Below are 23330 nucleotides of genomic sequence, written 5' to 3'. Positions count from 1 at the left end.
AGCTTGGTAGTTAAGAACATGGACTCTGTTCTGGGACTAGCTGGGTTCAGATCCCAGCTGTACTCACTTACTAGTTGTGTGATCTCAGAGAAGTTACTTTACCTCCCTGTTCTTGGTTTCCTCATTTTGCAAGATAGCATTGGCAGTACTACGTAATCAATAGCATTATTATGAAGATTAAAAGAGTTCACAACTTAAAATAAAACTTAAAAAAAAGAGTTCACAACTATATTGCACTTAGAACAGTGTCTGGCATACAGGAAGTGCAATGTTAAATATTAGCTATCTTTTTTATTTTAACCCTTGGGGCCTATTCTGATTATGATCCCAGACCCCAGCATTTCTACTTCCAAGTCATGACTCCAGCCTTCCCTGCTGTCCACTATGGATTCTTCCAATACTGTCTCTTTAAATTAGGCTGACCCACTCATAGTTTATGCAAATAGAACCCCATAAGACAGAGCTTTAGACAGAAGCCCTGGAGCTTCTGTATTACTTATGGACCCAGCCGAAAACAGATGGCACATTTAATCAGGATAACAGGACTATTTACAAAATTGTAGGGGGAAAATGTGGCATTCGGGGGCTAGTAATAGGTTGGGCTCCTTGACATCTCTAGGTCTGAAGGGGCAAGAGGGAGGAGTGGTTACCAGAACTCAGAGCATGACAGGGACAGAGACCTGTGGCTGACAGATGCAGACATCCCACAATGGCCTAAAGGGAGAAACGGCAGAGAACAAATCCTGTAACCTTCTTCTCCTCAACTCTCTCCCTCCAGTCTCCTAGCTCTCCCCACCATTGGCTGAATTCATCCAGAAGCCAGAGGATAAGACACTCATTTACTCCCAGTGTTTCTTTGCCTCTGCAGGGACACAGCAGGATGAAGAATAGAAGACAGTAGATCTGGAGCGGCTAACAGAAGAACCCGGTGTCTCAGTTGATTTAGGCTGCCATAACAAAATACCATACTCTGCGTGGCTTAAGCAGCCGACATTTCTTTCTTACAATTCTGGAGGTTGGAAGTCCAAGATGAGTGTGCCAGTGGGATTGGTTCCTGGTGAGGGCCCTCTTTTTGGTTTACAGGTGGCCATCCTCTCATTGCATCTTCGTGTGTGTGTGTGTGTGTGTGAGAGAGAGAGAGAGAGAGACAGAGAGAAAGGCACTAATGACCTAATCACCTCCATCCCAAGTCCTCACCTCCAAAAATCATCACATTGGAGATTAGGGTTTTAATATATGAATTTCGTGGGTACCCAAGCATTCAGTCTACAGCACATAGCATGAATTCTAACCTAATATCATAATTTTTCTTTGCGTCATTCTCCTGTCTTGATTTTTTATGGTTCCTGATTATCTGGTTATCGCTCAGTCCTGGACTTAATCTCACTCCACAGACCTGACTGAAGATTGGACCCTCTGGTTGTGTTTAGGGTAATATCTTTTAGATGTGGGGGTCTGTTCCAACCTATCCCAGAAATCTTTGTCTCATGCCCATACAACAGGCCCCAGGACACACTCCAAGCAAGTCACGAGCCATGTTGTCTGGTCTGTTCTTGTTCTGATCTACCTGATTCCAAAAGCCTGATTCTGTTCTATGGCCTTGACAGCTTCCTTCAGTCCTTTTTGGATCCTTTCTGTTTATTCAGATGGCCATGCATCTGGCTTTAGGTACTGGCCCCATCTACTTCCTGAGACTCTTTTGGATTCTCCAGCTTTTGTGCCCCCTTTTTGTTTCAGGTGGAAGCTCCCCATGACCTTGATACACCCTCAAGATCTAGAGACTTGATATTTTGCACTTACAATTGAGTTGTATTTACTCACTGTCCCGGCAAGTGACACCCCCATTGCCTCATCTCACTGGATCTTCAGAATAATTGTAGGAGGTATGTGTTATTCTTGCTCCATTTTAGCAAACTGACTCTCAGTAAAGTGAAGTGATTTGCCAGATAACACACAGCTGGTGACTACTGGCACTAGGTTACCTTCTTTATATAGATTATCTCACCAAAATCTAAGCTCCATGACAACAGAGATTTTTTGTCTGTTTTGTTCACAACATTTTCTCCAATGTTTAAGAGTGTCTATCGTAACAGGAGCTCAAAAAATGTTTGTTGGATGAATGTTGACTAAAGCATTTGATTTGATCCCCATCACATCTCCATAAGAGGTGGATTGCTATTTTTCTAATTTTATGGGTGAGAAAACTTAGAAGGTTGAGAGTTTAAGTAATTTCCTCCAAACAATGAGCATCCAGTGAGACTCTAACCCTACTAAGAATCCAAGCCCATGCTCTAAAATAGTGCTGCTCAAGGTGTGATTCAAGGACCAGAGCTAGACTGTGAATTATTTATTTATGGTTTTTAATAAGTTTAGAAACTGAGGGTGAGCTTTTAGAAATTCTTACAGCAATTTTACATTGCTCTATTTCCCAGCCTGTGACCAGTAGCCTTGTCTCATTGCACAGGATACTAACTAGTAAGGGTGCCTTTGAATTCACAGAGATGAGCTGACAATGGTATGAAGCACATACTGGCAGTAGGACCATGTATTAATCTTTGGCTGATTAGAAATAAAAGAGGAATCTAGGCCATCACTACAGAAAATTTGAGAAGCACTGCTCCAACTTACTCCATTTGTGCCAAATTCCATCACCCCATGCTCCTTCCAGACTCAGCCCACTGCCAAGCACAAGGGGAGTGTGTGTTTTCAGTTTTTGATTCTTCCTTTCCTTTATCCAACAAACATTCCCTGAGCAATTTCTATGTGCCAGACCATGTGTTGGGTGCTGGGGTGCAGGAGGAATAAAACAGGAGGAATATAGCTGATTCTTGGAGGAATTTATACATAGTTTGATATCTGTAGTGTTCATGGTTCTATCTTGGGTAACAAAGAAGTGATTTAAGGAAAAGGCCAATATCTGGAGAGTGAACAGATGAAGTAACTCAGGCTGTCTGTGATGTTCTGGAAATGTACAATTCCTTTATTTGTCACAATGATAGGGCTGCATCCCCAAGATGGGGATGCAAAAGAGATAGGGCATGAACTGATTGACAAAGAGAAGTTAATCTTTTTTCTCATAAATCACGGGAGCATCACTGTGAACTGGCTTATGCTACTTGTACTCAAGATGCTAAGATTCTGACTTTTTCTTTAATATTATCTAAGTATATCTGAAATGGTTATTCCATAAAGGCTAAACTGGAAAGTCACTGCAAAAGAAAAGGAATAATCAGTTCAATGAAAATAATCAGTCAAAGCACTAAATCGTCCCCGAAGAGCCAAAGTTTGGAATCAGAAAGACTGTGGTTTAAATCCTAAGTACTACTGCATACTGCCCCTGTGGCCATATGCAAGTAGCTTAACCTCTCTGAGAGGCAAATGCCTTATCTCTAACATGAAGATAGTAATTCTTACTCCCCTGTGCTACGAATTCAATACAGGAACTGTGCTATAGCACTCAATACATGGTTGCAGTTTTTGTTTGTGTTTTGTTGTCATTGTTAGTAATATTAGGTACAAAGCTGGGCAGGAAGATCTGAAGCTGCACACTTACCTGTGTCAAGCAGAGCAGACTGTCTGGGTCTGAATCTTGGCTCTGTTGCTTACTTACTGGCACACAACAGGTGGTATGCAAATATTTATTTAAAATGAGCTAAACAAAAAATGGTGGGTTTGATCCAAGCAAGGAACCAGAGTCTAAGTTCATTGATTCAATACTCATTTACTGAGGTCTACCATGAGCCAGGCTGGGTGCTGGGGACACATAGTGAATATACTTCAGTCTCTGCCCTTGTGGTGCTCAAATCCAGAGGAGAGGGTAGGCAAGACCACCAGGAACCAACAGAGAGAGAGGAAAAGAGAAGTATGGTGAGTAGTGCCAGGGAGAAGAGGGGGATGCTGATCTGAAGGAGAGATGCTTATGTTCAGTAACTAAGTGGGCAAGAAGGAAACAACCTTTCAAAGATCAGAGACATGAACAGAGTAGCACCTGGACCACAGCAGCACCCAGCACACTTGTTACCCCTGCTCATTTGCTTATCTGAAGAGTAAATTCCATGAGGTCAGGGATGTCTGCTTCATTCTCCACTGTCTTCCCAGTACCTCACACTGGCATTGAGTTTATTCTTAACAGCATTTGTAAATGAATGAATAAGTATTCCAGATCTATTCTCAAGAGTTTTTCTATTCTGAGTTGTATGACAATAGCTAGTACATATTTATAATTTTGTTTGTTCCAAGCCCTGTTCTAAGTACATTCTGAGAATTATCTAACTTAATCATTACAATGATCCATAACCAATCAGTTCATTCATTAAGAAACTATTGAAAATTCTTCTGTGCTTAGCAATTAGTTAGATGCTGGGGAGGGAAGAGAGAGCATTGCCTTTGCCACAGTACCCTTCCATCTGTTCTTTCCAGCTATCTCCCTCACTCCCTTTCTCCTCATGCTTAAGTTGAATGCATCCTTAGAAAATCCAATTAGGTGTCTCCTCTGCCAAGAAGCCTTCCATGATTCCATGGGAGCTGAGTGTTTGATCTCACCCGCTCTGTGCTCCCCAATGTCCATAATGCCCACATGGCAGGCAGAATGACCCTCAAGATCTCACGTCTTAAGCCTTGGAACATGTGAATGTGATGAGATCTCACTCTCATGACTGCATTATGTTATAAAACACAGGGAGCTTGAAAAAGGGAGATTATCTGGGTGAGCCAGATCTCATCATGTAAAGCCTTAAAAATACAGTGTGTTCTCAGGCTGGTAGAAGAGCAAGGGGAAAACAGAGAGATTCAACTGGTTTGAAGATGGAAAAAATGGGCCACTTGAGAAGAAATGTGGGCAACCTCTAAGAACTGTGGTGCCCCCCTGGCTTGACAGCCAGCAAGGAACCAAGGACCACAGATACAACCTGAAGGAACTGGATTCTGCCAGTGATCTGAACTAGCTTGGAAGTGGGTTCTACTTCTGAACCTCCAGATAAGAGCCCAGCCAAGATGACACCCTGATTTTGCCTGGTGAGTCCCCGAGCAGGGATCTCTGCTGAGCCTATCTGGACTGAGAACCTACAGAACAGTGAGCTAATAAATGAAGGTTGTTTTAAGTTGCTAAATTTGTGGTACTTCGTTACACAACAATAGAAAATGAATATACCCCTCTATCCTGGCACCCTCTGTGTAAACATGTTTCCCTGTCTGTATATCTCTCTAGACAGTGAGTTCTGCAAAGTCAGGGACTGTGATTTGTGCCTCTTGATCTTTAATGAGAAGCACAATGCCTGGCAGAAAGTAGGTTCCCAATAAATATTTGCCCTTGAGCTTAAAGAAATCAAAGCAAGGTTAGGGATCCTAGCCGAGCACATAGGAAAAAGGAGAGAACAATTCAAGAGACCATATGGCCTAATGCTAGATTGTGTGGCTCAGACCATAACTGCCAGAGGAGATTTAAGAGATGAGGAGTTGTGTCCGATTAAGCACCTCCTCACTTCTCACCTCATGCTAACCGCACCTCATTCCTACATGCAAATCAGATCTGAGCTGGTACTGGAGGAGACAGATACTCCTGGAGTCCACATGGTCCTTTGAGGCATCACTTGTATGTCTTTGCTGAGGCTGCATCCTGGGTGGACAGCCCACAGATGTTTAGTGTCCAATGACTATGATGAAGCCCAGGAGGGCTTCCTTTAAGTTCATGGACAGGCCTGGTTTACAGAGCTGCCCAGGAAGTGAGGATGGGCTGACTCTAAGAAGGTCATCCTCAAGGATTGTGACTCAGACCCAAGGTGGTGTTCCTGCCCTCCAGGGCATATTCAGGCACATAGAGTCACCAAATGTGAGACCTGTATGGAAGAACACATATTTTACAGAGGAGGAAACTGTCCTAGAAGCCAAAAGGGGAATTAAGCTGCCTCTACCTAAAAAGCAAGTTAGTAGGAGAGCTGGGTCTAGAGCCATGGTTTCTGATTCCCTAAGCCACCTCCTCACCGCCTCACATCTCTTTCCACCTCCTCACTGCTTCCAATCATCTATTTGACTAATGGCTTCAGGCTTGTATTTCTCCCCAGGGAATCCAGGTCTTTACTCACCTTGAAATTTGAAAGCTGGAAAGCAGGAAGAATGAATTTTTTAGCTAATCCAAGCATGCATTGTAAATCTTTGTCCCCTTTCCGAGGTACCGAATGTAACCCCCTCTGCAGCTAACAGACATTTGGCATCTTTCCAAGGTGATAACATTGGTTCTAGAAGGACAACTCTCTCACAGCCAGAGAGCAGATCATTGTGAGATGACCAATTTGCAAGAAAAGGGGGTTTTGGAGGCAGGGATAAGTACTGGGTGTTCATATGAGCCATAGGTATTTGTGAGAGGAATTGCGAAGATCACATTTCTAGAATTACTGACTGATTATTACCTGTGAACTATAGTGGGGAGTGGTGTGTGGGGAGGAAGAGGGGGCTGGGGACAGGGAAAGAGATGGCACACTTTGCTTAGATGTCATCTAAGGCCTTTTTAACGCTTATCTGACTTCCCCCCTCAAAAATTTGCAAATGCTCCACATTGCCTACAGAACAAAACCCATAGGTTATATCTTGTATTTATGGCTACTGACATTTTAGTCTCAAATTACTTTTCTGCTTCCTATTTCATTTTCACATTCCTTCTGCATTTGGATGTTTTCACCTACATATAACAAACCAAACTTGAACTAGCTTTAAAAGGAGAGGTTTTTATAATTATTGTTGTGACTCATGTAATTAATAGACAGAAAAGTGACAGGGACAATTTGAACTGAGGACCCCGAACATTCTCAGGACTCTTCCTTCTCTCTTCTCCACTCCTCTCTGAACAATTCGTTTATTCTTTTCTCTGTCTGCAGAATGACTTCTCTTTATATTACCATGAGAAAAAGTATGGCTGCCAATGGCTTGTGAGTATTATACATTACATCTTCAGTTGTTCGTAAGTGATTGGCTTCTCTTTACAGGTTTCCGTTCTAAAATTCCAAGGAATCAAAATTGATTTGCCCCATTTGGGTCTCACATCCTTCATTAGGACAATAAACTGAGCACAGTGGCCAAGGTCTCTTTGTAAAAGTATAGAGGCTGCCATGGTCATTCTAGGAAAGAAGTGCTGAACAATAGGTGTTGTCCAATAAGTGTCTGATATCTTTCTCCCAACTTGTTGTAACTGACTCTAATATTTCATTTTTCTTCCATCTGCTGCTCACTAGATCATGATAGCCTCAGTGCCTTGTTCAGGATTTGCTTGGAAACTAGGTGAACATGTGTATAATACAGAGCGGGTCACAGAAGACAGGTTTCCATGGCTGAGGAAATTGTTTATTATAGCAATCATTTGTTTATTCATTCAACAAGCATTTACTGAGCTCATACTCTTTGCCAAACATCATGCTAGGTATGCTATGGAGAGAGAAATCCACACTCTTCTGCCTGCAAGAAGCTCACATCTTAGTGAAGAACATAGAGTATGAAGAGATCTTTCTAACGTGGCATGAAATGTGCCCTGATAGAGATACACTCAGAATGCAGGAACACACAGGAAGGACATATGGAAGGGCTTCATGTGGGCAGTGACACAAATTGAATACTGAAAGCCAAGTAAGTTCTGAACGCAGCAGCAGTATGAGTGAGAAACAGTGACTGACTACAGATAATAATCTTACAATTGCCAAGGGCTGAGCTCTTCCGATGTGCCTGGCACTGTGCTATGTGTATACACTCCTTTTCTCATTTAATCTTCACAACTACTCTTTGAGGCAGGCACTATCATTGCCATTTTAGAGATGGAGAAACTGAGACTTCGAGAAATAAAGTAACTTGCCCAAGTTCACAGCATGGTTTAAGTGGCAGTGCTGGGGTTGAAATCCAGACATGTCTGTAACCAAATCACATTCTCAAAGCACCTTCTAGGTTGCCAGTAGCTTATTATATTTTCCATGAATGAGATTGAGAAAAAGAAACCTGACCTTAACTTCTCTAGGGCCCTTACAATACTAATTATTCAAGGCCTGGTCATGTTGAACATAGGGATACCAGATTGTTAGTCATACCTGTGCCAGTCCTGGACCTTTACTCTTATGTCCATCTTTACCTTTTCTTTCCTTGTTGCTGTATCTCAGAGGATCTGAGACTTCAGACTGTGTTTCCTCCCAGATCCCACATCAGCTGATTTCAGATGGGTTCAGCCAATGGGAGGCAAGAGATTGGAGGAAGAGGAAAGAAAAAAAGCCAGCTTATTCTCCTCCTCCCTCTCTCCTAGAGCAGCATCTTTGGCAGTGGTTGAACCTACTTAATAGCTCTGACTCCCACCTGGCAGGCATGCCATAGTTCCAGCTCCACCCAGGTGACCCAGCCCTTGGCTCTAGTAAGACCACCTCCTCTCCCCAGTTTAGAAGTTGTAGTGGCTTCCTGGTGTTACTGATCTCTGAGTCACCTCATCATCCCCTCTTGCCTTCTCAGAGCCTCCAGTAACTATGGAGTCAATTCCCTATATTAAATGTCCTCCAATTTATATACTTAGAATACATGTAAATTCTGTTTTCCAGTTTAGACCCTAACTGACATAACTTCCTTCCTCTTTATGCTGCAGCAGTGTCTGGAAGGAGTTCTCTTAATATTCATCATTCGCAAATAGTAACAGCTCCAGTCTGCAGCTCCCAAGGTGATCGACGCAGAAGACGGTGATTTCTGCATTTCCAAGTGAGGTACCTGGTTCATCTCACTGGGACTGGTTGGACAGTGGGTGCATGGAGGGTGAGCCGAAGCAGGGCGAGGCATCGCCTCACCTGGGAAGTGTAAGGGGTCAGGATATTTCCTTTTCCTAGCCAAGGGAAGCCGTGACAGACTGCACCTGGAAAATCGGGACACTCCTGCCCAAATACTGTGCTTTTCCAAAAGTCTTACCAAATGGCACACCAGGAGATTATATCCCGTGCTTGGCTTGGCGGGTCCCATGCCCATGAAGCCTTGCTCACTGCTAGCGTGGTAGTCCGAGATCCACCTGCGAGGCAGCAGCCTGGCCCGGGGCGGGGCATCCGCCATTGCTGAGGCTTGAGTAGGTAAACAAAGTGGCTGGGGAAGCTCGAACTGGGCGGAGCCCACCGCAGCTCTGCAAGGCCTGCTGCCTCTGTAGACCCCACCTCTGGGGGCAGGGCATAGCTGAACAAAAGGCAGCAGAAACTTATGCAGACTTAAACGTCCCCTGTCTGACAGCTCTGAAGAGAGCAGTGGTTCTCCCAGCATGGTGTTTGAGCTCTGAGAATGGACAGACTGCCTCCTCAACTGGGTCCCTTACCCCTGTGTAGCCTAACTGGGAGATACCTCTCAGTAGGGGCTGACTGACACCTCATACAGGAAGGCACCCCTCTGGGATGGAGCTTCCCGAGGAAGGATCAGGCAGCAATATTTGCTGTTCTGCAGACTCCGCTGGTGATACTCAGGCAAACAGGGTCTGGAGTAGACCTCCAGCAAACTCCAACAGACCTGCAGCTGAGGGACCTGACTCTTAGAAGGAAAACTAGCAAACAGAAAGGAATAGTATCAGCATCAACAAAAAGGACATCCACACCAAAGCCCCACCTATAGATCACCAGCATCAGAGACCAAAGGTACATAAAACCACAAAGATGGGGAGAAACCAGAGCAGAAAACCTGAAAATTCTAAAAACCAGAGCACCTCTTCTCCTCCAAAGGATCGCAGCTCCTCACCAGCAACAGAACAAAGCTGGATGGAGAATGACTTTGACGAGCTGACAGAAGTAGGCTTCAGAAGGTCAGTAATAACAAACATCTCCGAGCTATAGGAGGATGTTCGAACTCATTGCAAGGAAGCTAAAAACCTTGAAAAAAGACTAGACAAATGGCTAACTAGAATAAACAGTGTACAGAAGACCTTAAATGACCTGATGGAGCTGAAAACCATGGCACAAGAACTATGTGACACATGCACAAGCTTCAATAACCGATTTGATCAAATGGAAGAAAGGGTATAAGTGATTGAAGATAAATTAATAAAATAAAGTGAGAGGAGAAGTTTAGAGAAGAAAGACTAAAAAGAAATGAACAAAGCCTCCAATAAATATGGGACTATATGAATAGACCAAATCTACGCTTGATTGATGTACCTGAATGTGACCAGGAGAATGGAACCAAGTTGGAAAATACTCTTCAGGATATTATCCAGGAGAACTTCCCCAACCTAGCAAGGCAGGCCAACATTCAAATTCAGGAAATACAGAGAATACCACAAATACACTCCTCGAGAAGAGCAACCCAAAGACACATAATTGTAAGATTCACCAAGGTTGAAATGAAAGAAAAAAATGTTAAGGGCAGTCAGAAAGAAACGTCAGGTTACCCACAAAGGGAAGCCCATCAGACTAACAGCAGATCTCTCGGCAGAAACTCTACAAGCCAGAAGAGAGTGGGGGCCAATATTCAACATTCTTAAAGAAAAGAATTTTCAACCCAGAATTTCATATCCAGCCAAACTAAGCTTCAAAAGTGAAGGAGAAATAAAATCCTTTACAGACAAGCAAATGCTGAGATATTTTGTCACCACCAGGCCTGCCTTACAAGAGCTTCTGAACATGGAAAGCACTGAACATGGAAAGGAACATGGAAAGGAACAACTGATACTAGCCACTGCAAAAACAAGCCAAATTGTAAAGACCATAGATGCTAGGAAGAAACTGCATCAACTAATGGGCAAAATAGCCAGCTAACATCGTAAAGACAGGATCAAATTCACACATAACTATATTAACCTTAAATGTAAATGGACTAAATGCACCAACTAAAAGACACAGACTGGCAAATTGGATAAAGAGTCAAGACCCATCAGTGTGCTGTATTCAGGAGACCCATCTCATGTGCAGAGACACATAGGCTCAAAATAAACAGATGGAGGAAGATCTACCAAGCAAATGGAAAGCAAAAAAAAAAAAAGGAGAGGTTGCAATCCTAGTCTCTGATAAAACAAAGATCAAAAGAGACAAAAGAAGGCCATTACATAACGGTAAAGGGATCAATTCAACAAGAAGAGCTAACTCTCCTAAATATATATGCACCCAATACAGGAGCACCCAGATTCATAAAGCAACTCCTTAGAGACCTACAAAGAGACTTAGACTCCCACACAATAATAATGGGAGACTTTAACACCCCACTGTCAATATTAGACAGATCAACAAGACAGAAAGTCAACAAGGATATCAGGACTTGAACTCAATTGTGCACCTAGCGGACCTAATAGACATCTACAGAACTCTCCACCCCAAGTAAACAGAATACACATTCTTCTCAGCACCACATCACACTTATTCCGAAATTGACCACATAGTTGGAAGTAAAAAACTCCTCAGCAAATGTGAAAGAACAGAAATCACAACAAACTGTCTCTCAAACCACAGTGCAATCAAATCAGAACCCAGGATTCAGAAACTCACTCAAAACTGCACAATTACATGGAAACTGAACAACCTGCTCCTGAATGACTACTGGGTACATAACAAAATGAAGGCAGAAATAAAGATGTTCTTTGAAACCAAGGAGAACAAGGACACAATGTACCAGAATCTCTGGGACACATTTAAAGCAGTGTGTAGAGGGAAATTTATAGCACTAAATGCCCACAAGAGAAAGCAGGAAAGATCTAAAATCACACCCTAACACCACAATTAAAAGAACTGGAGAAGCAAGAGGAAACAAATTCAAAAGCTGGCAGAAGACAAGAAATAAGATCAGAGCAGAACTGAAGGAGATAGAGACACAAAAAAACCCTTCCAAAAATCAATGAATCCAGGAGCTGGTTTTTTGAAAAGATCAACAAAATTGATAGACTGCTAGCAAGACTAATAAAGAAGAAAAGAGAGAAGAATCAAATAGATGCAATAAAAAGTGATAAAGAGGATATCACCACCGATCCCACAGAAATACAAACTACCGTAAGAGAATACTATAAACACCTCTATGAAAATACCCTAGAAAATCTAGAAGAAATGGATAAATTCCTCGACACATACACCCTCCCAAGACTAAACCAGGAAGAAGTTGAATCTCTGAATAGACCAGTAACAGGCTCTGAAATTCAGGCAATAATTAATAGCTTACCAACCAAAAAAGTCCAGGACCAGACAGATTCACAGCCAAATTCTACCAGAGGTACAAAAAGGAGCTGCTACCATTCCTTCTGAAACTATTCCAATCAATAGAAAAAGGGAATCCTCCCTAACTCATTTTATGAGGCCAGCATCATCCTGATACCAAAGCCTGGCAGAGTCACAACAGAAAAAGAGAATTTTAGACCAATATCCCTGATGAACATAAATGAGGAAATCCTCAATAAAATACTGGCAAACTGAATCCAGCAGCACATCAAAAAGCTTATCCACCATGATCAAGTGGGCTTCATCCCTGGGATGCAAGGCTGGTTCAACATATGAAAATCAATAAATGTAATCCATCACATAAACAGAACCAATTACAAAAACCATGTGATTATCTCAATAGATGCAGAAAAGGCCTTCAACAAAATTCAACAGCCCTTCATGCTAAAAAATCTCAATAAACTAGGTATCGATGGAACATATCTCAAAATAATAAGAGCTATTTATGACAAACCCACAGCCAATATCATACTGAATGGGCAAAAACTGGAAGCATTCCCTTTGAAAACTGGCACAAGACAGGGATGCCCTCTCTCACTACTCCTATTCAACATAGTGTTGGAAGTTCTGGCCAGGGCAATCAGGCAAGAGAAAGAAATAAAGGGTATTCAATTAGGAAAAGAGGAAGTCAAATTGTCCCTGTTTGCAGATGACATGATTGTATATTTAGAAAACCCCATTGTCTCAGCCCAAAATCTCCTTAACCTGATAAGCAACTTCAGCCAAGTCTCAGGATACAAAATCAATGTGCAAAAATCACATGCATTCCTATATACCAATAACAGACAGAGAGCCAAATCATGAGTAAACTCCCATTCACAATTGCTACAAAGAGAATAAAATACCTAGGATTCCAACTTACAAGGGATGTGAAGGACCTCTTCAAGGAGAACTACAAACCACTGCTCAAGGAAATAAAAGACGATACAAACAAATGGAAGAACATTGCATGCTCATGGTTAGGAAGCATCAATATCGTGAAAATGGCCATACTGCCCAAGGTAATTTACAGATTCAATGCCATCCCCATCAAGCTACCATTGACTTTCTTCACAGAATTGGAAAAAACTACTTTAAAGTTCATACGGAACCAAAAAAGAGCCCACATTGCCAAGTCAATCCTAAGCAAAAAGGACAAAGCTGGAGGCATCATGCCACCTGACTTAAATCTATATGACAATGCTACAGTAACCAAAACAGCATGGTACTGGTACCAAAACAGAGATACAGACCAATGGAACAGAACAGAGGCCTCAGAAATAACACCACACATCTACAACCATCTGATCTTTGGCAAACCTGACAAAAACAAGAAATGGGGAAAGGATTTCCTATTTAATAAATGGTGCTGGGAAAACTGGCTAGCCATAAGTAGAAAGCTGAAACCGGATCCCTTCCTTGTGCCTTATACAAAAATTAATTCAAGATGGATTAAAGACTTAAATGTTAGACCTAAAACCATAAAAACCCTAGAAGAAAACCCAGGCAATACCATTCAGGACATAGGCATTGGCAAAGACCTCATGACTAAAACACCGAAAGTAATGGAAACAAAAGCCGAAATAGACAAATGAGATCTAATTAAACTAAAAAGCTGCTGCATAGCAAAAGAAACTACTATCAGAATGAACAGGCAACCTATAGAATGGGAGAAAATTTTTGCAATCTACCATCTGACAAAGGGCTAATATCCAGAATCTACAAGGAACTTAAATTTACAAGAAAAAAACAAAAAACCCCATCAAAAAATAGGCAAAGGATATGAACAGACACTTCTCAAAAGAAAACATTTATGCAGGCAACAGACACATGAAAAAATGCTCTTCATCACTGGTCATCAGAGAAATGCAAATCAAAACCACAATGAGATACCATCTCACACCAGTTAAAATGGTGATCATTAAAAAGTCAGGAAACAACAGATGCTGGAGAGGATGTGGAGAAATAGGAACACTTTTACACTGTTGGTGGGAGTGTAAACTGGTTCAACCATTGTGGAAGACAGTGTGGAAATTCCTCAAGGATCTAGAACTAGAAATACCATTTGACCCAGCCATCCCATTACTGGGTATATACCAAAAGGATTATAAATCATGCTACTGTAAAGACACATGTACACATATGTTTATTGTGGCACTATTCACAATAGCAAAGACTTGGAACCAGCCCAAATGTCCATCAATGATGGACTGGATTAAGAAAATGTGGCATATATGTACCATGGAATACTACGCAGCCATAAAAAAGGATGAGTTCATGTCCTTTGTAGGGACATGGATGAAGCTGGAAACCATCATTCTGAGCAAACTATCGCAAGAACAGAAAACCAAACACCGCATGTTCTCACTCATAGGTGGGAACTGAATAATGAGAACACTTGGACACAGGACAGGGAACATCACACACGCATTCCTGTCATGGGGTGGGGGGCAGGCGGAGGGATAGCAGTAGGAGAAATACCTAATGAAAATGATGAGTTAATGGGTGCAGCACACCAACATGGCACATGTATACCTACGTAGCAAACCTGCATGTTGTGCACATGTACCTTAGAACTTAAAGTATAATAATAATAATAATAATAATAATAAAATATTCATCATTATCCTTGCCCTTCTCACCATTTGGTATCAGGGTGAGTTTATCACTTCCCCTCAGGTTCTCCTGAAGAATTATAATTTGCTGCTGCCAAAACACTCAATAGTCTGCCTGTAAGTCTGTTCTCCTTTTAGTATTCTGAGTCTTATCTTCGTATCGAGGCAGATCACCAAGAACTTGTGTAGTTGTTAAGTTTTAAATTAACTTAGACATCCACAGAAAGGCTTCCCTAAGAGACATCATAACACCACTCTATTTTGAATAGCCTTTCTCATTCTCCGCATTCCCATCAACCAGTGTATCAGTGGGATACATTCAACAATGTATTGTCCGTTGAGTACAAGCCATGCACTCTACTAGGTGTCTGAGATCTTAAGATAAGTAAGACTTAGTCGCACTTTGGGAGGCTGAGGCGGGCAGATCATGAGGTCAGGAAATCCAGACCATCCTGGCTAACACGGTGAAACCCCATCTCTGCTAAAAATACAAAAAATTAGCCGGGTGCAGTGGTGGGCGCCTGTAGTCCCAGCTACTCAGGAGGCTGAGGCAGGAGAATGGCATGAACCCGGGAGGCGGAGCTTGCAGTGAGCTAGATCGCGCCACTGCATTCCAGCCTGGGCGACAGAGCGAGACTCCGTCTCAAAAAACAAAAAAAAAAGGACTTAGTTACTCCTCTCAGAAAGGAAGGTAACCATCAATTTAAAAAAAAAAAAATTAATAACAAGGAAAAGGAGTTACATTTCCAAATTTTCTTATGTCTAGCTGGTAGTACAAACATGTACCCACCATGTTCCTCATTTTACCCTGTTTTCCAGGGAGCTCAGAGGTAATCTTAATTGTCAATCATAGAAACCATATTAGCCTACAGAGTTGGTAACTTTTGCCTCTGCCTTCCACCACAAATATCATCTAATTGTATTATAACAGCCTTGTTGCAGATGCATCTTTAGTGGTAGATCTCCTCAAATGCCTAGAGATACAGTAGATGTTCAGTAAAGGATTGATTGAGCTATTGTCCAAATCAGATAGTAATGCAAACCATAACCTAATGCAATTGCTAATCTATTCACAAAAATTGTTTGTATGAATATCTTCGGGTCTCAGCTCTTTGAGTTTTTCTCATCATATTAGTTTTGAAAAAGCAGGCCCTGTTTCCTGCCACCAATTAAGACATCCCGATTGCTCTTGAGAAGACTAATCATCTCACTTTTTATGTCCAACATGGCACTCAGCAATTGGACCCCCATCAGGCCATCCCCAGTTGAGCAAGCATAATTTAAATCACCTTCATCATGCTTGGAAAAGCAGCCACTTTCTGGCGTCTTAATATTCAATCTGGGGAAACAATTTCAACCGAAAGTGTTTTATTTTTCTTACTGTGCCTTTCTGTTCCAAGACACCTGCCTCTTGGCTGATCATGTCTAAATGTTAAAATGAAGCAACTTAGAGTCCCTTGAAGAAAATGGATGTGGTTAACTGCTGGGTGTGTTGCCTGTGCACACTGGGGACTCCTACAGAATTCAGCTGTTTCAGCCTGAGTCTCATCAGAATATATCCCCCTATCTATATATTCACTGTGCAAAAAGAAACTACAGGAGCAGCTGGAATAATTAGAAGATAAGGCAGGCATAGCCAATACCCAGCACAGATGCCACCATTCCACTGTGCTGTGGACACCACCAACATAACTAACCAACTTGTTTTTCTTTCCTACTGAGCCCTACCTAATGTGGCCTCGAATCTTTCTCAACACAATACACCAAGCAGCAGTCGCCAATAGGTCAGACTTGGCATATGAGTGAGTCAGATATTGTCCTCTCCCTGCTTGTAGCTCTCAGTCTAGAGTCTCTGATTGGACAACTGAATCCTGGGGCCCAGGTGATAAACGCCAAGCCTAAAGGAGCTAATTCACAGGAGACAGGAGAGAAGATTATGGACATTGCACTTCAACTAAGTCTCCTCTTTAAGGAGAATGGTTTACCCTATGGGGGCTGTGTGCTCTTTGACTTTTATCATTTTTTAAAATCAGAGCTAGTATTTCTTTGTAATTATTTTTTCTGTTCTGATTTTACCTTTCTCTTAGACTTTAGACCTAACCACTTACTACTGCGTAACCTTGAATGAATCTCCGTACCTCTCTAAACCAGGGCTTCCTCATCTTTAAGAATATACAATTTTCCATAGGCTTATTGAGATTATAAAACAACATAATTTATGCAAATTGGTGTAGTACAGAAATTAGCAGAATAACTTTGGAGCCAGAAGCATATTAAGTATATTAAGCTTTGATCTGCCCATTTCTATTTATAAGACTTGAGGAAATTTCTTAACTTCTTAGGGCCTCAGTTTTCTCATTAAGAAAAAATAATAACAATATTATTACCAACTTCATGCGACCATTCTAAAGATTAAATCAGTGCTGTATGTAAACGACTTAACATAAGCACATGAAAAATACTCCATAAATATTTGTTGCTGTGATTCTTTTGAGACCTGGCTTGTAGGAAGCACGTACCAAATTTTAGTTTCCTTTGTTTAATTCCGTTTAAAAATAATCTTATCTCACCTTTTACCTTTTAGGATTAAAGTGAGAGGTGAAGCTTTATTGATCCAAGTGGAAGTAAAAACCTGGCTGTGAGAGAAGAGATGGTACCACCCTCTGAGGCTCCCACAGTTGCAGCAGACTTCAGATATGGACTCTGCCTCTCGGCCACCCCACCCCGCTCCACCCCTCCCTCTGGAGGTGGCAGGCCTCTTTGGCTAAGGAAATCTACTCCTTCACGTGTCTCCAGGGGACAATGTATTCAGCTTCGTAATTACGTGCTTCTCCCCAATCACGTAGCATTATACACCACATCACCACACTGCTGAAAAAAGCCCCAAATGCTAATTAGTCCTCAAATTATCATTGATTTGATTTGATGTTGAATAAGCTTTGCCATTTATATTTAGGCAAGAACTTCAGATTCAAGATGCTCTCTTTCAGATTGCGGTTTTTAAATAACTTACTGGGGCCTGTCTTGCTTGTTCAGTGTGTTTATGTCAAGAAATCAGACTGGCTGCTCTCCCTGGCTGCAGATGAATGCCAGGTTGATTGAGTGCAAGAGAGGAATTATCCTCTCGGCCAGAGCTCAAAGCCTGGGGACCCCCTGAATGCAGAAACCCCTATCGTGCAGAAGGACTTGAGGAGGAGAAAGATGAAGGAAGGAGTGGAAGAAGACGGTCTGGAATTGCAAACAGATTCCACCTGAAGATGGAGAAACTGTGTGATTGAGTCATATTCAGCAGATGCTTCTTAGTCCTTTCTGAGAACCAGGCTCTTTCACAGGCATCATCTCCTTTAATTCTGACAGCAACCCAATGATAACACAGCATTGTTAGTCGTGGAAACCAAGGCCCAGACACTTGAGGTAATGTCACTGTTCACAGCAAGTGAGGGAGAGAAGCTGAAGGTTATATACGGGTCCTCTGACCAGGTCCCCTGAAAGGTGATTTCATGCCTTCTCCTTGGTTACTTATTGTCTTCTGGGTCTGCACTTTCCTGCAGCCCACCTTTCAAACCCCTCAGCCCCTCTCCCCATCCCAGACAGTCTGCCAGATCCCTGGCAAGTAAGACAATTACAAAAATCCCTCTTGGCTTTGATTTTTAAAGTACTAAATTATGTATGTGTGTGCTTTAAAATTTTCCCCATGTGAACCATGCTTTAAAGGGACCATATCACTTTTTAAAGAGAGAGAGTAATCTGAAAACCATAAGTATTGAGAATCCCAGACATAACATTTTCCCATTACTAACTAGTGCCTATTATTCTTGTCATTTGATTAAAATTTTCCACAATTCCTATGGATAAACTTTTTGAATACAGCCTTAATAATAAATGCTAGGGCATAATTTCACCAAAGTCTGTATTTATCCTGTTAATTTCCATGTTGAACTTTGTTTGATAAATAAATGTGTACTTCATTGAATTTGACTTTTCTTCTCATGATAATAAATAGAATATGGGGGGAAAAGAAGAAAGGGAGGGAGGAAGGAAGAAAGGAAGAGGAGAAGGAAGAGGAGGAGGCAGGGAATACCAAAGTTCTCAGGCTGTAATGTCAGCCTGAACTGTCAGGCCCAGCCCAAACCCACTCCTGATTAATGATCCCATTCCTACTCTTTCCCCGCAGTGTCAGTGACAAGCAGTGTGCAGCAATGGTTAAGGATAAGGACACCAAAGCCAAATTCTGGAGGTTTAAACCCTGACTCCACTGCTTGCTAACTGAATGACTTTGGGCAAATTTCTTGATTTCTTTGTGCTTGTTGCTTCTCCCCCTGTTTGTAATTAGCTATGGGGATGCGAATAGTACTGCTTCACAGAGTAAGCAAAGAGGCTTCTCAGAGGAAGCGACGTTTAAGTTAGGCCTTGAGAAATGAACAACAGTTGGCCTGGTTAAAAAAGAAGGCAGAATTGGGAGGCTGAGGCAGGCAGATCACGAGGTCAGGAGTTCGAGACCAGCCTGGCCAACACAGTGAAACCCTGTCTCTACTAAAAATACAAAAATTAGCTGGGCACGGTCGCAGGTGAAGAAGAAATGAGCACTATCATGTTAGTAAGCAGTCCACATTTGTTAGCTCTCATAGTCATGGAGATAAACCACCCAGATCCCCCTTCAAGGAAAGATTGACACCTCCAGCTGTCAGTTCCTTAGGGTCCCTCCACCTGAGGTCACAGCATTCCATAGCCCTGTCCCCTGGCTGAGTGAGGCAGAGGTGTAAAGATTTAGGTATGTGGGCCTAACGCAGTTCAGCCCTGATGGGTAATGCTTACTCCCAAGCACCTGCTAATTTGGCCAAGGATTTGTCAGGCCTGCATTGCAGCCCGACTTCTCCTTCTGCCCAACCCTGCTTCCTCTCCCTTCCCTTCACATGTGTGGATCCTTAAGAAACATCTTGCACCCTGCTATTCATCCCAATGTGATCTGCTTCTGGAGAACCTAACCTGCCATCGCAGCTCCTATTTTTATGAAAGCCTATCAATTTCACTTTCTAAGTAGCTCTCAAACAGCCCTGCTTCTCTAACCCTACTCCCGTTTTCCCAGTTCAGGTCCTCACCATTTTACGCCTGGACTCTAAGCCTCTGCACTGTCCCCTTCCTTTCCCATGAATCCTCTCCAGCAGCATCGGCTTGACTCTGCTTGATTTGCATGGCTGCACTGCAGGGCGATGTCGGCTTCTTAAGGGGGCATCCCAGGCCCTTTGCCACAGCAGCCACACTCCCTCTGCTCCTTCCCTTCTGCCTCCAGGTTACTCAGGATCCCTCGGAGACTTCATGTGCTTCCTTACTTTGTGCTCAATTTCTGGCCCTTTTTTTTTTTTTCAAGACGGAGTCTTGCTCTGTCACCCAGGCTGTAGTGCAGTGGAGTAATCTCGGCTCACTGCAACCTCCACCTCCCAGGTTCTAGCAATTCTCCTGCCCCAGCCTCCCAAGTAGCTGAGATTCCAGGCACCTGCCACCGTGCCTGGCTAATTTTCGTATTTTTAGTAGAGACGGAGTTTCACCATGTTGGCCAGGCTGGTCTCGAACTCCTGACCTTGTGATCTGCTTGCCTCGGCCTCCCAATCCTGCCTTCTTTTTAACCAGGCCAACTCTTGCTTATTTCTTAAGGCCTTACTTAAATGTCGCTTCCTCTGAGAAGCCTCCCCACCCAGGCAGAAATAACCACTCCTCCTTTGTGTAAGCTCTTGTCGTTGAATTTAATAAGTTGTGTTGTATGTGCTTGGTTGTTCATGCTATTGTTTCTTCTATTAATCAGTGACCAACTCCAGCCTCTACATACATCTATTTGTAGAAATACATTCTTTGTGTATTTTTCTTACTACAAAAGTATAGAGGATAAGTGCAGAAAATTCAGAAAATGTAGATAAGCAAAGGAATAAAATGAAAGTTGCCTATATATCTCAACACTACTAATAACCACTACTTGTATTTTTCTGTGTATCCTTCCAGGCTTTTTTCTATGCATACATATCTTCTTGATATATGCATTCTGATTTTTAACCTGATTTCTTAAAGTTAATTAAAATTCCAACAGGTTTTATTATTTGAATAGTTCATTTACAACACCATTTCCAGGGCGGATAGTTCAGATTTTATTGTTTAAATAGTTCCTTTACAATATCATTTTAGAGCAGATAGTTTTTAATTTTATAAATGTACCATAACTTATGTAATCTCACTTGTGTTATAGTCATATTTTAATCCAATACCTAACCTAATATCTGAGATAGAATGCAGGCATACCTTGTATGATTTTGATTCTCTTTATTGTACTTTGCCTTTGCATTTTTTTACAAATTGAAAGTCTGTGACAACCCTGTGACAAGCAAGTCTATCAACATTATTTTTCCAACAGCATGAGCTCACTCAGTGTCTCTGTGTCACATTTTGATAATTCTCACAATATTTCAAATTTTTCATCATTATTATACGTGTTATGGTGTAATCATAACACGTATAATCAGTGTCTTTTGATGTTACTATTGCAACTGTTTTGGGGCACCGTGAATAGCGCCCATTTTTGATGATAAACTTCATCCATAAATATGCGTATTCAGACTGCCCACCACTGGCCATTCCCCATCTCTCTCCCTTTTCTAAGACCTCCCTATTGCCTGAGACATGCTAATATTGAAATTAGGCCAATTAATAACCTTATAATGGCCTATAAATATTCAAGTGAAAGGAAGTCACACAGCTCTCACTTTAAATCAAAAGCTAGAAATGATTAAGATTAGTTAGGAAGGCACATTGAAAGCTGAGATAGCCCAAAAGCTAGATCTCTTGCACCAAACGATTATCCTACTTGTGAATGCAAAGGAAAAGTGCTTCAAGGAAATTAGAAGTGCCACTCCAGTGAATACATGAATGATGAAAAAGTGAGACAGGTTCAATCCTGATACAGAGAAAGTTATAGTGGTCTGGCTAAAGGATCAAACAAGCCACAATATCCACTTAAGTCAAAGCCTAATCCCGAGCAAAGCCCCAACTCTTCCTCAATTCTATGAAGGCTGAAAGAGGTAATGAAGCTGCAGAAGAAAAGTTGGATGCAAAAAGTTCACACTGTTTAAGAAAAGAAATTGTCTCTATAACATAAATGTGCAAGGTGGAGCAGCAAGTGCTGATGTAAAAGCTGCAGCAAGTTCTCCGGAAGATCTAGCTAAGATAATTTATGAAAGTACTAAATAACATTTTCAATTTAGATGAAACAGCTTTCTATTGGGAGAAAGAAAATGCTATCTAGGACTTTCAGAGATACAGAAGAAAAGTCAATGCCTGGTTTCAAAGCTTCAAAGGATAGGCTAATTATCTTGTTAGGGGCTAATGCAGCTGGTGACTTTAAGTTGAAATCAGTGCTCATTTGGCATCCCAAAAGTCCTAGGGCCTTTAAGAATTATGTTAAATCTACTTTGCCTGTGTTCTAAAAATGGAACAACAAAGTCTGGATGAGAGCACATATTTTTACAGCATAGTTTACTGAGTAATTTAGGCCCACTATCTAGACTGACTGCTCAGATAAAAGATTCCTTCCAAAATATTGTATTATTGAAAATGCACCTGGTCATTCAACCTTGGCTCTGATGGAGATATACAAAGAGATTAATGTTGTTTTTATGCCTGCTAACACAACATTCATTCTGCAGTCCATTGATGAAGGAATAATTTTGACTTTCAAGTCTTATTATTTAAGAAATAAATTTCATAAGGCTATAGCTGACATGGATTGTGATTCCTCTGATGGATCTGGGCAAAGTAAACTGCAAATCTTCTGGAAAGGATTCCCCGTTCTAGATGCCATTAACACTTGTAATTCATGGGAGGAAGGTCAAACTATCAACATTAACAGGTTGTTGGAAGAAGTTGATTCCAACCCTTATGGATGACTTTAAGAGGTTCAAGACTTTAATGGAGGAAAGAGCTGCAGATGCGATGGAAATCACCAGAAAACTAGAATTAGAAGTGGACCCTAAAGATGAGACTGAATTGTTGCAATCTCATGATAAAACTTTAACGAATGAGGAATTTCTTCTTGTGGTTTCTTGAGATGGAAAGTACTCCTGGTGAAGATGCTGTGAACCCTGTGGAAATGACAACAAAGCACTTAGAGTAGCACACAAACTTGTAGATAAAGCAGGAACAGGGTTTGAGAACATTGGTCCAATTTTGAGAGAAGTTATACTGTGAGTAAAATGCTATCAAACAGTATCACATGCTACAGAGAAATATTTCATTGTAGAACGTGTCCATTGATGCAGCAAACTTCATTTTCGTCTTGTTTAAAGAAACTGCCACAACCACCCCAGCCTTCAGCAACCACTACCCTGATCAGTTAGCAGTCATCAACATCGAAGCAAGACCCTCCACTAGCAAAATGATTAGGACTTGCTGAAGGCTGAGATGATTGCTAACAGTTCTTAACAAGTATTTTTAATTTAGGTATGTACATTTTTTAGAGACAATGCTATTGCACACTTAACAGACTACAGTATAGTGTAAACATAACTTTTATATG

The 23330-nt window shown here is 41.6% G+C and overlaps 1 protein-coding gene and 1 long non-coding RNA gene across 2 annotated transcripts in view; one reads left to right on the top strand and one right to left on the bottom strand.

Annotated features, from left to right (window-relative positions):
- Window positions 1-23330, bottom strand: part of OMA1 (OMA1 zinc metallopeptidase) — a 264889-nt gene that overhangs the window by 28230 nt on the left and 213329 nt on the right. The gene's annotated exons all lie outside the window — the stretch shown is intronic.
- On the top strand, window positions 471-1842 carry LOC129458173 (uncharacterized). Its single transcript, XR_008649552.2, has 3 exons — window positions 471-596; window positions 869-1057; window positions 1738-1842. It is a non-coding gene; the product is annotated as an uncharacterized lncRNA (long non-coding RNA).

Source organism: Symphalangus syndactylus, chromosome 19, assembly GCF_028878055.3.
Source record: "Symphalangus syndactylus isolate Jambi chromosome 19, NHGRI_mSymSyn1-v2.1_pri, whole genome shotgun sequence".
In the NCBI taxonomy this organism is placed as follows: domain Eukaryota; kingdom Metazoa; phylum Chordata; class Mammalia; order Primates; family Hylobatidae; genus Symphalangus; species Symphalangus syndactylus.
Note: the sequence above shows the minus strand (reverse complement) of the source record. Positions and strands in the feature narration are given on the sequence as shown.